The sequence below is a fragment of the Cupressus sempervirens genome, chromosome 2 (assembly GCF_028749045.1).
Source record: "Cupressus sempervirens isolate cs-2001-9-10 chromosome 2, ASM2874904v1, whole genome shotgun sequence".
Lineage (NCBI taxonomy): Eukaryota > Viridiplantae > Streptophyta > Pinopsida > Cupressales > Cupressaceae > Cupressus > Cupressus sempervirens.
The window spans coordinates 138,021,585-138,038,303 of NC_143119.1; the positions used below are offsets into that span (position 1 = coordinate 138,021,585).

A 16,719-nucleotide genomic window follows, 5' to 3' on the forward strand; every position below is an offset into this window, starting at 1 on the left:
ATAGCTCCTAATTTTCTCCAACCTTTGGCTAATGATGTACAACATTGATGACACTATGATCCTTGTGTTAATTGTCGCACAAAGAGGTTTCACCACTTCCCCTTGTGGTGGGGACCCTGATGAAAGTTTCACTTGGATGATTGTTTGTTGATGAAGAATTTTTTTAATCTCTAGTTTCTCATTCTCCTCCCCACATTGTAGGTGCATTGTCCATCCACTCTTGATGTGGGTTACTAGTTGTGTTGCTAGTGTGTTGTTAATGGATTGTTCTGACCTTGTTGTAAATCTTTGTTTTGGTTTGTAATTTTACGCCTTCATATTGTAATTCAGTAAGGGATGCAAACCTTTTTTTTATTGCTTTTTAGTATTAAAACTATATATGATTAGTTAAGGCTATAGTCCAGGCAAAGGGTTCATTCACAATTTTAAAATTTGTATAATTAGACTTCCATATGAATTAACACAATTAGATTTCCACAATCCATATCAATGTATTCTCTTTTTTCTAGGTTTAGTTGTAGAACAATTTTTAGCATGAATGGTTCAGATCACCAAATACGATCCATCATCATAATGTAAGAGAGCAAAGAAAAACAAAAATTGTAGAATGTTGATATGATGATGGATCATGTGGAGTGATAAAAAGAAATCTAACACTATTAAACCCAAAAAAGGAGTATATACTTCCACATGAATTAGAACTTTTTATGAGAATATTTGTTTTCATTTTGTTTCAGATTGTGATTCAGTAAGCGACAAGATCCTTGTTTTGTTGGTTTTTAGTATTAAAACTAAATATGATTAATAAGTAGGAGATATATATGATTAGTTAAGGTTATAGTTCAACTGAATGGTTCATTCACAATTTTAAAAGTTTATAATCAAGACTTCCACATGAATCAATGCTATCAAATTTCCACAATCCATATCCATGTATTCTCTTTTTTCTAGGTTCGGTGGCATAACATTTTTTTAGCATCAATTTATTGTCCATCATCATAATGTAAGAGAGCAAATGAGAATAATATTTGTAGAATGTTAGTCAGATTATAAGTCATGCAGTATGATTAAAAATAATATTACATTATCAAACCCCAAAAAAACATATATTTCCACATAAATGTATTTAAAACTAAAACGTTAAATTATTTTAAATTTTGATTAAAATGTACTACTTTTATATATATATAAACGGAGTCGGAGGGAAGAAAAATGATATTCCCCATTCTACAATTTTGTGCTTGTTTTAAACCGATAGTTGCTCTAATGGAGGTTGTAGTTGAAGACCTGAACTAAATAAAAGTTTCGTAAAGCGTACTGGCGCCGCCCGGACTTGAACCGGAGACCTTCAGTGTGTTAGACTGACGTGATAACCAACTACACCACGGCACCCTCTTGGGGTTTAGTCTTGCTTTTTTAATTCTTAAAAGAATTATTACATCTCTGGAAGGCAAGCGATTCTTAGAAGAATGAGGGTTTGAAATTCATAAATATTATTGTCACTCTATTTTTAAAACTTAAGGATCAATATAGTATAAAACGCATGATAAACTTTGTTTCTTATCTTGGTATGAGAAATATGTCAAGCATGGTTTGAGCTTTCATTGCCCATTTGGTATAATAGTTTTTTATTTCTCAAATATTGTTTAAGAAATTATAGTCTATTATATTAAATATTTGATCATTTGAATACTTTTATTATGTTTTGAATGTTCTATTAATTAAAACAAATTATAAATCATTTCGAAAATAATTTTAAAGATAAATATTTTGTCAATATAATTAATAATACATATATTAAACATAATAATAAATATAGATATAAAGAATGTAAAATTAATAAATAACTATAAAATATAATATATGAAAAAAAAGTTTGGAATTTTTTTTCTTTTTAAAGATTATAAATCAATTATCGTATAAAATAAATCATATACTATTATTTGTGATAAAAGAACATAAAATTAGAAAATAATATAAATGAATAATAAACGTAAAAATCTCAAATTAACTAAATATACTTTATTTTAAAAGAATTCTAAATCAATATAATATATAATAAATAATATAAAAATATGTATATTGCAAACTAATATTATAAATTAGTAATATAAATTTTCAAAATTCATATACATATTTTAAAATAGTTTAAATTCATACAAATATATAATAATCAAAATATAAACATATATTATAAAATAAAATATATTTATATCATCAAATAAAATGTTATATTGTCTATAATAGTTTTTGATGATTTATTAATAAATTGAAGTGTTATATTTAGAGTTTTCTATTAATCTATATGATCTAATAAACGTGTAGCATGTCAAAAGGCCATTACAACCATCAAATTCTAAGTCACCTCAAAACCATATATCATCTTCTTCTCCTCTATTTTCATATTACTCATAAACTCAATAGAAAATTGAACAATAACTTCTATTATATTGGATCTCTATTAAAAACTATATTTAGTAGTCAAAAGTTTGTGCTCACAAGTTATCCCTTCATATCCTTTTTGTCTTTTCTTTAAGTGTTTGGTAAACTTTTTAACATGACTGATGGTGCTAGCACAACATGCCCTCCAACTCCATGTCACATGACCACTTAACCAACACACTAAGTGGTGAACTCCCATATCTTTTCCTTCTTAAACATAACATTCCAAAACATTCTTTTTTATTTTTTTCCCCTTAGAATCACATAATTTCATCCTCGCTAATAGCTTATTTGTCATCTTATTCAGAAATAATCTTGGCAAGATGCTCTTTAGGGTTTGTGGGTTTTACATAATTTTAATTTCTTATGGTATGTAGATAGTTTGTTTCATTCAAGTATGGATGGTCATCGTCAACAAGTCAACAAGTGTTTTCAAAAATATTGGAATGTGCTCAACTATTGAGTCATCTCCCATATGTAAGAGTAACTCAAAAAGTACTTGGAAAACCAAGTGAATAGTTTTAATGAACAAGTAAATGAACTTGAATGTAAAAGTAAGAACATATTTTAGTACACTCTTCATAATGAAGGCATAAAAACACAAAGAAAGTAAATCACCACTTATACAATGTGTACACTACAACCAACTTGGAAAAAGTAAAAATCCATGTCATACTTTTATATAAAAAATAAGAAATGCATAAGTTCAATTTTTTGATTACATAAAAGTGGTTTTAATAATTTAAATTTCAAAATGACTTAAACTAGAGAACTGCAAAACTCTTGATGAAGTTTTTGTTTGAAGTTTTGTCAATAAAAATTGGTTTTAGTATATTATAAATTTAAAAGAAGATTTAAATTGCTAGCAAGTTGTGAAGGAAGTGAGGATGATGAGATGTTGCAAAAGAACAAATAGTCATTTTTCTATAATTTTTCCCCATATAGATAACTTCTATATATAATGTATTTGAAAAATGTCATAGTTTTAATAGTATATTAAATTCTCAGTATGGCCACGTACATGCAATATTTATACAGGTGTGTGTATGTGTGTACATAAACATGGGGGACCAAAAAGACACCAAAACCTTTTTGATCCCCAAAAGCATATCCATGCTATAGCATGCATGAGTTATGGCTTGGGTTTTCTAAGACTAAACCAAGCCATAGTGTGCATGCATTACAACAGTCACATACTATAGCGTGGATGCCCTATATTGAATATACAATAGCCCCAAAAGATATTATTTACACAACTAATATGCCTTCACAAGATTACTAAGGATCATTTGTGCTTGCATTGCAGGGAAACAATTTTAAGAATATGCAAAAAGGATTTTGTTCAATGCATAAAATACAAGTTTGTAAACACTATGTGGTGTGCATTTTATCCGAAGCTAGAAATAGGAGGGAAATAAATTGAGTTTGTTGATTCAAAATTGCTTCCTCTACATCAAAATAAACTATCTAAAAACTAATAGCTTCCCTTCATTAACATTACAAAGTGATAGGGAGACTCCCACACTGAGTTTCTTTAAACTCCTAACCTAGGCTTTTCCTAGACCTTCTAGGATTTTCTCTCCTCAACCCTATCCCCTTTATAAATCTAATCCTTTTTCCCACACACTCTAAAGTCTCTCTACTAATTCAAGCTATTGTTACAAAATCTTGCACCCTTGCCTAAGGCTTTTACCTAAAGGCAACCTTGTGAAACATGGAAACAATCTCCAAGTTGTGGGACTTGAACAATGAGATTGAGTCTCCAGAGAAGGCTAACTTCCTTACTATAAGGGTGCACCTAACTACTCCTTGAGAGGAAAAGGTAGAAATAATGCATGAAAGAAAACTACCCAATCTAATCTAAAGGGGTGATACACCAAAATAGTTTGTTTAGCCTTATCTTTGCCTGGCAATGCACTATTCATCAACATAATCTCAAAATACACTAATTCAACCTTTGCATCAACTCAACTATCACATGTAGATCAAGAACCAAAAAAGACACTACAAGAAAAGAACTTCACTCTATAACATCTAAGAAGCAAAAGTAGATACTGTCATGTAGATTGAAGAATGAATACAGAAACACCAATAGAGGCAAGAAAGTTTTGCACTTATATTGATGGGAGAATGAGGTACAATAGATAATTACATTCCTTCATAGGCAAAAGAAAATTACAATAGCAGAATGTGGAATACAATGCTAATGAATCAGAGAAAAGACCAACCCTTGAAAGGGTTGCAAAACTTGCTTTTATAGTTCAAGCATAACTGAGATAGCTTCTTCCCTAAGGCATAACTCAACTACTACCATTAAGTTACAAAGAAAAAATCATTACAAATCTAGGGAAAATATGATTGTGTTGCATATTCAGATGCAAAAAAATCATAACTTTCACTAAACAGAGCCTAAAGAAGACAAAAACAGTGGCCATTAATGCATGGTTGAGTAGATAGATAACTCAAGGCAATGGTGCAATATCCTTTTCATTTACTAGATGTGGAGGATATTAGAAAAGGTAGTAGATGATTGAGAAGATCATGATTCACCATTAAAGATCTTCTTGCTTCCTTCTTGACACACCAAATTAGATAAAACAATGAGTCAACTATTCAACCTCCACCTGTACCTTTCTTGCAATCTCATTGGTCAAAGACACCATTATATTTTCCAGCTCAAAAGGTGAAAAGTCTCTTTCATATTTTGACTTAAGAGGACTATGATCTTACAATTGCCACCCAGGCCTACAAGGACACGTGGTAGATTGTTGTTTCCCCGTATTCATTAAACCTTGAGCACTTTCATAATGTGGGAATACGACAACCCTAAATACTCATCCAATCAATGACTATTGGAGAACTAGGGCCCTTGGAGAAATTTAGTATATTTGACCAATAAAAATGCCCACCTGGAAAAACTTTGACACCCTCATCGGCCTCCATGGCCCACTCAAAGAGATTGGCCCCACAAGTCCATGTGGTAACTACTCACTTTCTTGCATTTGTTAAAGCTCATGTATCTTCAAGAAGTGCGCATACACTGACTATCGATCCAACAAGATTTGATGATTGAGAAAAGTGGAAGATTAGTCATTGAATTCCCTCTGACACATCCATTTTTTAGCCCACATACTAGCTCTGGCCCCAAAAGTCCACGTGTCCAATTGTCATTTCCTTGAAATGGCTAAAGATCATACATCTTTAGAAAGTGCACAGATGCCAGCTATCAATCAAACAAGATCTGATGGTTGAGAAAAGTCAATAGAAGATGCCCGTGCCTTTTACATCCTTGCAAATAGTTACTGATAGCTAGCATGAAATGCTCCAAAGTTGTGCTAATCGAAGATTTAACCATTTTGCACTTTCGTAGTCTACTTGAGTGTTAAGTGCTAATAGCCTGCGATTGGGCAATGAAGGAGTAATCACACGATCGCAACTTGGAATGTTCATAAGATATAACATGAAAATCATGAAGGGTAAAGTTAGACTTAGGAATATAAGATTGAAAGAATTATGTAATTGTTTGACCTCATGACAATTCAAACTTGAATAGTTAAGTGATTGTTAGACATATTTACCATTTAAAATTCAAAATTTTACCAGGGGTGTGGGGGGAATGGCTAACACAACCTTTGTTTTCTTTCTTGAACTCAATAAAGCAAGTTCACTCCACAACTATCTTGATCACTCACCCACACCTTATAGGTGTATTTAGCTTCTCATCCTATCGTTCCCATCGCAATTGATCCCATCTTGAATATTTTTGGCTTATTTTTCTTACTGATCTCCAAGTTTCTAGTTTTTGGGACTTCTAGGTCTATTAGTTCAAATTAGGCCTCCTAATTGAGTTTTCCCCTAATAATTCAAAAATTTCCCAAATGAGGCTATAAACTAATCACCATCTTATTACCCTTTTGGAGAGCTTAAAGATTTCCAAGGTTTTAGACCTCCATCTTCTTCATACGGTACCATGCCCAATTAAGGAAAAATTATAAAGGAAATGAAGTAAATTCAATATCTTAATGGAAGTTTTTTGCAAATGGATTCAACCCACTTTGGGTCTCTCAACTTTTTTTCCCTCCTTATGAATGATTAACATTTGCATGCATGTTCATAACTACATAAAATAAAATAAACTTAAACATTTCTAATCTACTTCATCATAAGCTCATAAGAACTACATCAAATCCACACACATATGACACAATTATTTTGTAACATAGAAACCCTTGGTTAGAGGGAAAACTATAGTAGGGATGACAGCCACAAATCCTTCACTACTACAGTAGGAGGTTCACTTGCTAGGGCATACAATAGTGTCACTTTTGGTGACTTATTTTGTTAGAAGTAATATAATAGGATATATCAAAAACCACCTTTCTCAAGGATTATTACAACATTCATAAAATGTGCACTCGATTAGGAGCTTTACAATAAAGATTGTTACATCTACCTTGTTAAAGGATTTTTCTGCTACAATGGTAAGAAACTAACACTTGATTGATATGATGAACTACAACTTACTTTTCTTGATTAAGATCTCCTTTCTATTTATTAACAATGTATCACCTCATGTGATTGGTATCTCCTCTTCCTTTCCTTTGTTTTTGTTCAATGACTCTGGTCTTTAGTAGCTTCTTCCCTTTTTCATTCCATTGGCATAACCCTCTCAATATCTCAATTAACAACTCTTGATTTGATATAGATGTCTTTGTATGGAAAAATTTTTGCCTCTTTGATACATGACCTAATTAGGGTTTAAGAAACTTATAGAGTTCACATTTGATCAAGATCTATTATCTAAATTCATCCTTATCATCTCATTTATATTCCTTTTATTTCATTGGTTTGCATTATGCCTTGGGTGTTGGAAATTACAGTTAAAAAAATTGGTATGTTGTCATTGATCTGTCAAATCTAATGATGAGTCATGTTTCCATCTGATCTAAATGGCATATCTATTTGATTAATGAAGAGGATTTGAGAAGTTTCTCATAACAGAAGCACCTAGAGGAAAGGTTGAGTTATGAAAAGGAAGCTACAATGGATGTTTGATTAGTTAGAATTTGACAAGATAATTTGATTGTTTACATTATGAAGACTTGAGAAGAGACTGACAAATTGCATAAGCTTGACCAAGGAATACAACAAAAAGATTAAGGAACTTGAAGTTCATGTTGAGGGATGCTAGTGTTGACCAAGCTCCAGAATAGAGAAAGTCAAGCACTAGTACAAGTTGAGTGAAACTTAGTATTTTCAGAGCATCAATATTGACCAAGTAAATAGTGTAAGTACTAATCAAGTGATATAGTGATGACTAAGTGTCAGAACTTAGTAATGATTGAGTGATAGTATTTTGAATGCATATGTAAAATTGTGATTTCTAGTAGACTCAGTTGATTTCATGGGATATGGAAAGTTTATTAAAGACAAAGATTGATGCGTTGGATCATTTAATTCAAGGAGAGGATTAGGTAAGATATATAATGAATGAATTTCATGAGAAGTTTCTAGAGGAGAAGGAGATGAACATATACAATAAATCTGCTAGGTTAGAATGAAAACCCTAAGATCTATGGTGATTATAACAAACAAAAAAGGACCAAAATTATCTATTAAGGGAGGCACATAGGCAAACTTTAAATATATATGTGAAGAAGAGAATAGAGAAGAGAAGTTGTGCATATTTGAAAGATTTCCAGTGAGATGGAACAAAGTTGCTAAGGTTGATAAGTACATCTAAGAAGACGGCTTAAGTTTGTTGTGAAGAGAAGGGTGATTTCTCTAAGGGCTGCTAAGAAAATCAAGGATAGAGGTGACAAGGAAGACTTATTATGGAACCAACACATGAACTGAAAAAAGATCTAAAACTGTAAAGTGAGTTGTAATCATATAGATCAAACCCTACTATTTTCTTTCTAATCATTGTAAACAGTTTGTATTGAAATCCTTTTAATCAAAGGTTGACTTAGCAATCATTAAGGACTTAATAGTCTGTGCAAATCCTTAAATCAGGTGGCATTCTAAAGGAATGTTCTAAAGTCCTCTTACAAGGCCACTCTTAAAAGGGTGATTAAATCCTCTGTAAATGTGTGTATTGTAAACTTTAACAGGGTTGACTCCTAATGGGGCTCACTTTAGAAGAGTAAAAAGGTGGTGACATGTTGCTAGTGGTTTTTCCCAAATTGGGTTTCCACATTAAATCCTAGTGTCAAACTTGTGTTGAATGTTTTTATGGTCTTTTACATTTCAAATGTCTACATTCAACAAGTCTGTTATATTAGGATAATAAACTACTAGTTAATATTGCTATTCAGACTACAATAGAGACTGAGCTATAGGATAATCATAACATAAAAGTATTGAATTGTTTGATTGTTCAATTGGTACTAATGGGCCTTGAGTAATTGATTGACCCCCCTCCCCCCCTGCCCACCTCTCTCAGTTATTCTAAGCATTCTAACAATTGGTATCATAGCTATTGGTGGTTATAAATAGAAGTTTGGAGGTACTCAAAGCTAAAGATCATGACTCACAAAAGGGAGGTACCAAAGATGAAGAAGGAGAACTTTTTTGCATGGCAAATACTGATGAGGCTACACATATCCAATATTGGTGATATTTCAATAAACTTTGTGGATAATGAATATGTAAAGATAACAAATGTTCCTCTAACTACTCAACAACTAAAAGAAAAGAAAGAACATAATCAGTCACTATTGGAGATTGCTTCAACCCTAAGCTATGTTGAGTTCGATGACATAAAAGATTGTGATAGTGCAAAACATATGTGGAAAAAATTGAAGACCATATATGGAGGAGATGACAATGTTTTGAGAGCCAAATCAAAGAACACAAGGGGAAAATTTGATGAAATGAGAATGATAAAATGTGAGAACATAGTGCAACATCACACAAAAATCAAGGAAGTTGTCAATGTTATTTGAGGCACAAATGAATGATTAAGAATGAAATATTAATAAGAAAAGTGTTGTGAACTCTACTTCTTGTATATGCCATTAGGTTTCTGCAATACAAGAGCTTAAATGCACACTAGGTAACAATTTGACTTTGGAAGGTGTAATTGGTAGACTTACTACTTTTGAGATGTCTAATTTTGATAACTACACACCCGCTGCCATTGAATCTTCTTTTAAGCTACTATTGGTTCTTAGCAAAAGAAAAGTCAAACATGTGAAGAGTGACAGTGACACTTCTAATGACAAGCTTTATGAACTTGAAGCACTTATTTCAAAAATATTTGGAAGAGATAGAGGTAATTACAAAGGTAAATTACCTATAAAAAAAATTTATGCATCAAGGTTGGTCATATTGTTGCAAGATCTCCTGACAAAGAAGACAAGGATGAGAGAAAGGAAAGAAAGTATAAAGGAAGGAGAGATGAACGAGACTACAAGAAGAAAAAGGATGAGAAGGTAAGAAATCCTATTACATTTCTAAAGAAGAAATTAACACTGAATCTTAAAGAAATGATGATGAAGTTTTCTATATTGCTATGAAAGAAGATTTTGATGAAGATGAGAAAACTGCTACAATTTCATATGTGAACAAAAGTGACAAATGGATATTTGATAATGGTTTTGCTAATCATATGACTGGTGATAAAAATAAATTTGAGGACATTGGACCATACAAGGGTGATTGTGTTAAATTTGGTAATGATATTCCATGTATTGTGAAAGGTAAAGGGACTATTCAATTGACTTGCAAAATTAAGTGTGCCAATATTTACTGGGTGGAAGAACTTAACTATAATCTATTGAGTGTTTCATAGTTAAAAAAATCAGGGTACAGAGTTGAATTCCATCACGAAAAGGCCAAGATATATGATGTTAATGGAAAGATGATTGGAAGTGGCGATTAAACAAGAGGTAACTTGTTCTATCTAGATTTATTTGATGAGACATGTTTGTTTGCACAATAAGACAATGTTTGGTTATGACACAAAAGGTTATATAAATTTTGACAATTCAGAGAACATTTTTGAAATGAAGAAAGTAAGAGGATTTCCAAAACTAAAGAAGCCTGGAAATGCTATGTGTCAATTGGGAAAAATGACAAAGTCTAGTTTCAAGAGAAAAACATACACATCTAGTGATATTTTGGAATGGGTTCATACTGACTTTGTGGACCTATTGATTATCAAATCTATTGTGGAGATAATTATTTCATTCTATTTGTTGATGACTACTCTAGGATGATGACTATGATGTTTTTGTTGCCACCAAGATTGTACCCTTATGTTGAAAATAAACTTCTAGCAATCTAGTGAAACATAGGATGATCCTTGGCCTATGGGTATGCCGTATTAAGGATAAAAATTTGGTATAAAGGGCCAACTTCCCTTGAATCACCTCTTGAAACTAACTTTAACTTGGTAGAAAAAGGGGAGAGAGAGTAAACATAACATAAACTTATACTGGAAATGAAGGTGATTCACCAAAACTATGAGGTGATGCAACTTTGAATGAAACCCACAACTAGAAATGAATGTAACAACTTGATCAAAAAAAGACCCTACTAATATTAAGTGTATGAAATGTAAAATGTGTGGGGTTTAAAATAAGGAAACTTGTTCACAACTTTTGAACCAAGATTACACACAAATTACACTTATTTGTTTGAAACTGTCTCTCATATGCCTCATTAACACTTAACTTTTAAGCCAAGGATTTTAAAAAAATCACACTAACTTAAAGCTAACAACATTTAGAAGAAGAATGAAAAATTAGATATAGGAACAAAGAGGATCACTGTTATATTAGTTTAGAAGGAGAAAAGGCTTAAAAACTACATCACAATATGGGACATGAGCTATAAAAAAGTCTATCTTTGCAAGGGAAAAAAAAATCCTCTTGTAATGAGATAGAATGCAATAAGTAACTAGAATAATACCCAAGAATGGGGTATAAATAGGTCCAAAACCCACAATCTGCATTATCCCCAAAATTGGAAACCAATCAATGATTTCCATCAAATTAGCTAAAGACTACAAACTGCCATCCTCATGAAAATTGCTGCAAACTGAATCTAATAGCTTTCGAAAAATTAGCTAGTAGGTGTATGTAACTTGCCCTTTTATGCAATTCCTCCTACCCATAATTTTGGCAAAAATAAATCCCACCAACTCCATAATGTTTACATTTTGAGAATATATCTAAATGGGATGATTTATAAAAACATCACCCATTCAAATATTTACATTTGGAATAAAATGAAAAAATTAAATTAAAATCCCCTTATGCACACCTTGGACTTTGATTTATTAAAAATACCCCATTGCACACATACACATTCCCCCTTTCTAACACTTAGAAAAATAAAACATTTCCCACTATGTATATTAGAATTCCACCCCCTTTTATGAATATATTAATGCATTTTCATATATTAATATTAAAATAAAGGAATATGAAGAGAAAAGATGTCCTAGCTTGAACTCAAACTTGGACTGAAATAAGGAGGGAAAGTTTCCATTATGACGACAAGATGAACCAATTTTTGTAGCATCATAGTTAGAAACAACAGGAACTTGAATGCATAAAGGTAGGCATTCAACTTTGCTACTTCCATTTAGTCAATCTTTTATGAAAATGCAAGGATTTTGTAGCTTTGTTTCTCTGATTATTTTTCTACAAGAAATATGACTTCTTCTTGTTGTTGGTAGTAGGCTTCTCTGTATTAGGCTTTCTGCATTTTGCTACAATAAGACATCTTGTTCCTGTCACCTTTTCTATTTTAAAATCTGATAACTATAGAGGTCATGGGCTGCATGTTTCATATTGGTTTTACTGTATTTTCATGTGTCTAAATTTTGCACTTTGATATGGATCATGACTTATAAGTTGTGTTTTGGTGCATGTGTTTATTACTTTGATATATGTTGCATGCTACATAAAGAATTTCTTTTCCTATTGCTTATCTGCATATGAAATGAGAGTTTGGACATTAACATATATGTGGTTACATGTACATACTAGGACATCATTTTTTCATATGGTGCTGCTAATCCCGTGTATATTGTAGTCCATGGCTACATATTTTTTTAAAATTTCAGCTGCATGCTATAGGAAATGTGTATGATGCATACCTCTATTATGCTAGCTTCATGATAATGGTTGCATTTGCATTTTTTTTTTGAACTTACATAATTCCATTTGATTTATTAGTATTTTATTGCAACAACTTTTCACACACTTAACCCTTTCAAACATGCATGCATGTATGCATCTTGTTATAATGTGTATATGTGCAAACATGTGTGAAAGTTGATGAGCATCATTCCTTTGATAATCTTGTTAGTATGCAATGCATGTTATTTTCCTTTACAAAACATACTTATGACAAAAATATAAGATGCATGCTTGATTCTAATTTTACTTTTACCTTCATAATCCTATCATCTTGTCACACTTTTTAGTTGCATTATACGTTCTGCTTTCTTTGCTACAAGAACTATTTTTTTATGCAATTTTTAGAAAATGAATAAAACGACCCCTTAGACCTCCATGGATATTTTGATAGTAATAATTTTTTTTCTTCCTATCATCAATAGCTAACTCCTCACCAATTTGCAAAGTCATAGGAGTCCATATGTGGTCATATATAATTTCTCAAGTGGCTATAACTGTAAAATTACACCTCTTGTAGCATAATTTGTCTTGTGTAGCTCCTTTGTAGTACTTCTAAAATGCATGATGAATCATTTTGCTTCTAATAATAGTGATCCCCTAGGCCTACTCCTCTACCTCTTATGGAATAGTCCCTTGGCTGCAACTATGAAACCTCTGTAAGTATTCTTTCCTAGAAAGTCATCAATCCAAGAAGGAGCTCAAAATAGCTACCTTCCAAATTTTTGATCTTCTAGGTGAGGGCATTTATTGTATTAGCACATGGAAAAAATATTTTTAGATATAAATATGATACTTCTTTTTGTTTTGCATGGTTTCTTTGATCATTTTACACTTGTCTTGGGTATAGCTAGTTGGATATGGTATATTGTAGGAATGAATATATGTATGCATGTCTGTAGGATCAGATTTTATGAAATCAAACATTGCTTAGATCATTTCATGATCTACACCCCCCCCTCCCCACCCCTCTAAAACCCATGCAAGTTATGTCACATTTGGACAGTGGTGAGATGAGGGAGAAAAAACAAAGGGTCAAATTCTCCCAGGTCTACACAAGAAATGTCTAGTACCCTATACTTCTCCCATTTTTATGTATGCATGTATTTGTCCTTATGATATGCAATATGTGTTTGGCTATGATCATGGCCTGTGTGAGCCCATGCATTTTCTTTGATATTCTTTTCATGCACTTTACATTATACAAACCAAAAATATATATACATAATGTTTAGTTACATATATTGCTCTTTATTTCCCTTCAACATGTTTCATTACTTCATTTGTACTTTTCATTTTATGCAAAATAAACAATTTTTTAAAAACAAGATCACTTAATAATCAGAAACTAGGATACCATAGAGAACAAATACACCTAGTAATTAGGCTTCTAATGGCACCAGAATGAATGAACATGAAAAATGGTAAAAGTTTCTCAGAGCTAAATTTGATGCTTTTCAGTTATTTAAGTCATATTTGGCCAGAGTTGAAAAAGAAATGTGGAAGAGTTTGAAGTGTCTAAGATTTGATAGAAGTGGTGAATTAATTTCTAACGAGTTCAACATATTCTACAATGATAGAGAAATTAAAATTCACATGTCAGCATTGAGGACCCCTCCTTAGAATAAAATTAGATGAAAGGAGAAACATATCAATAATGGACTATGCTAGAACATTGATGATGGAGAAGAATGTATCACAAAATTATTGGAAAGAATTTGTTAGTAGTGTTTTCTATACCTTGAACAAAGTGCAAGTCAATGAAGGTACAAATGCTACACCTTTTAAAATATGGTATGGATATGCTCCTAATGTGAAATATTTCAAAATATTTGGAAGAAAATGCTTCATATTTAAAGATAATAGGAATGGAAAACTTGATGTTAAGAGTGATGAAGGTGTATTCCTAGGATATTCCACCAAGAGTAAAGCTTACAAGTGTTTAAACTCTAACACTAACAATGTTGTGGAAAGTGCACATGTGAAAGTTGATGAATTTGCAGAAAGAAATGATATTGAATGTAAGAAAGAACCTAAAGATTATAGTACATTTATATATGTGGATGATGGTGCTCCCAACACTCCTATTGAACAAGAAAACAAAGCTACAATTTCCTAGTAGATAGGGAATGTTGAGGTGCAACAACTGATTGTTGAGAAATAGACATGGGTACCATGTAACAAGCAAAAGATGTCAAGTCACAGACATATAATGTCGATAATTAGATAAACAAATTTGAGCATGCAAAACCAGAACTAGAACCTAGACTTGAACAAGAGAGAGATAATGAGTCTAAGATTATTTTCTCAAGATGAACATATTGAAGAAAAGAGGAGACCACCTGTGCTAGCTAAGTATGTAAGAAGATAGACATCATAAACTTGAACAAATTATTAGAGATGAAAAATCTAGTGTTATGACAAGGAAGAGACTCATAAGTGATACATGCTTACTTTATGAATTTGAGCCCAAATCAATGAAAGATTCTCTAGACAATGAAGATTGGATCCAAGCAATGAATAAATAAATTGAGTAGATTGAGAAGAACAACACTTGGACCCTAGTACCTAGACCAAAGGACAAAAATGTTATTGGAACAAAGTGGGTTTTCAAGAATTAGCTAAATGAAAAAGGTGAAGTTACAAGGAATAAAGCTAGATTGGTATGCAAAGGATGTCCTAAGTAAGAAGGAATTGACTATGGAGAAACTTTCTCTCCTATAGCAAGACTAGAAGGAGTCACAACTCTGCTTGCATAATCAACCTACAAAGACTTTAAGGTATATTAGATGGATGTCAAATCTACATTTTTGAATGGTATACTTGAGGAAAAAGTGTACACAGAACAACTTGAATGATTTTTGGATATAGACAAGAAGAATATGGTATGTAAACTATACAAAGCTCTATATGGATTGAAACAAGCTCCAAGAGCATGGTATGAAAGACTACACCATTCCTTGGTGAAGATTGGTTCTGAAAGGACAAATGATAATAGTAATCTATACTTGAAGATTGGTAAGAACAATGAGGTACTGTTATCTAAATTTTTTATTGATGACAATATATTTGGAGGGAAAGAAGCATTATGAAAAAAAATTGCTAATGAAATGAAGAAGGAATTTGAAATGTCAATGTTTGGTAAAATCAAATTCTTTGTTGGTTTGCAAGTATATCAAATAAAGTTTGGTATTTTCATTACTTAGTCCAAATATATCAAGGAGAGACTTAAAACTTTTGGAGTGGAAGAATAAAGAATAGTGAACACACCTATATCTATATGACAAAAGTTATCTAAAAGTGAGGAATCTATTGAAGTGAACCACACACTATATAGATCAATGATTGAAAAATTGCAATATGTTGTTCATAGTAGACCTGATATTACATTAGTTATTGGAATAGTTGCTATATTTTCACCAAATATTAAGGAGAACCATATGATGGTAGTGAAAAGGATATTAAGATATCTGAAGGGTACGGAAGACTATGGATTGTATTACAATAAGAGTGATAGGTTTGAACTAAAGGTATTTAATGACTCTGATTGGGCAAGAAATACCGATGACAGAAAAAAAGCTAGTGGAGGTGTATTCTTTCTAGGAAAAATATTGGTGTCATGGACAAGCAAGAAAGAGAATTGTACTTTCAAATCAATAGTTGAAGTTGAGTATGTGGCAATTATAATGAATTGTTCAAACATCATGTGGATCAAGAAATTATTGAAAGGAATGAAAGAAGAAATTATAGATCCATGGTTATCTATTGTGATAACACAAGCACTATCAAAATATCAAAGAATGTTGTAATGCACACAAAAATAAATCACATTGCTATCAAGTATCACTACTTGAGAGAACCGGTTCAAGACAAAGAAGTGAAGTTAGAATATGTACACAGAAAAGAACAAATTGTTGACATATTCACTAAAGCCTTACCTAAAGATGCTCATGAATATCTTAGAGGTAAACTAGGGATGATTCCCCCAAGGAAAGAAACTTAAGAAGAAATGGTCGTATGCATCAAATGTGCTAATCAGAATACCTTACACATTGATGTAGACAATTCACTTTAGGAGGTGCCTGAGGTAGTCAAGTAAAGTCAATAAGAAGAAAAATATGATGGA

General features: G+C 31.9%; 1 non-coding gene across 1 annotated transcript; it reads right to left on the reverse strand.

Annotated features, from left to right (window-relative positions):
- Window positions 1-1,318: 1,318 nt before the first annotated feature.
- On the reverse strand, window positions 1,319-1,392 carry TRNAV-AAC (transfer RNA valine (anticodon AAC)). The gene has a single exon. It is a non-coding gene; the product is annotated as a tRNA-Val (tRNA).
- Window positions 1,393-16,719: the final 15,327 nt, after the last annotated feature.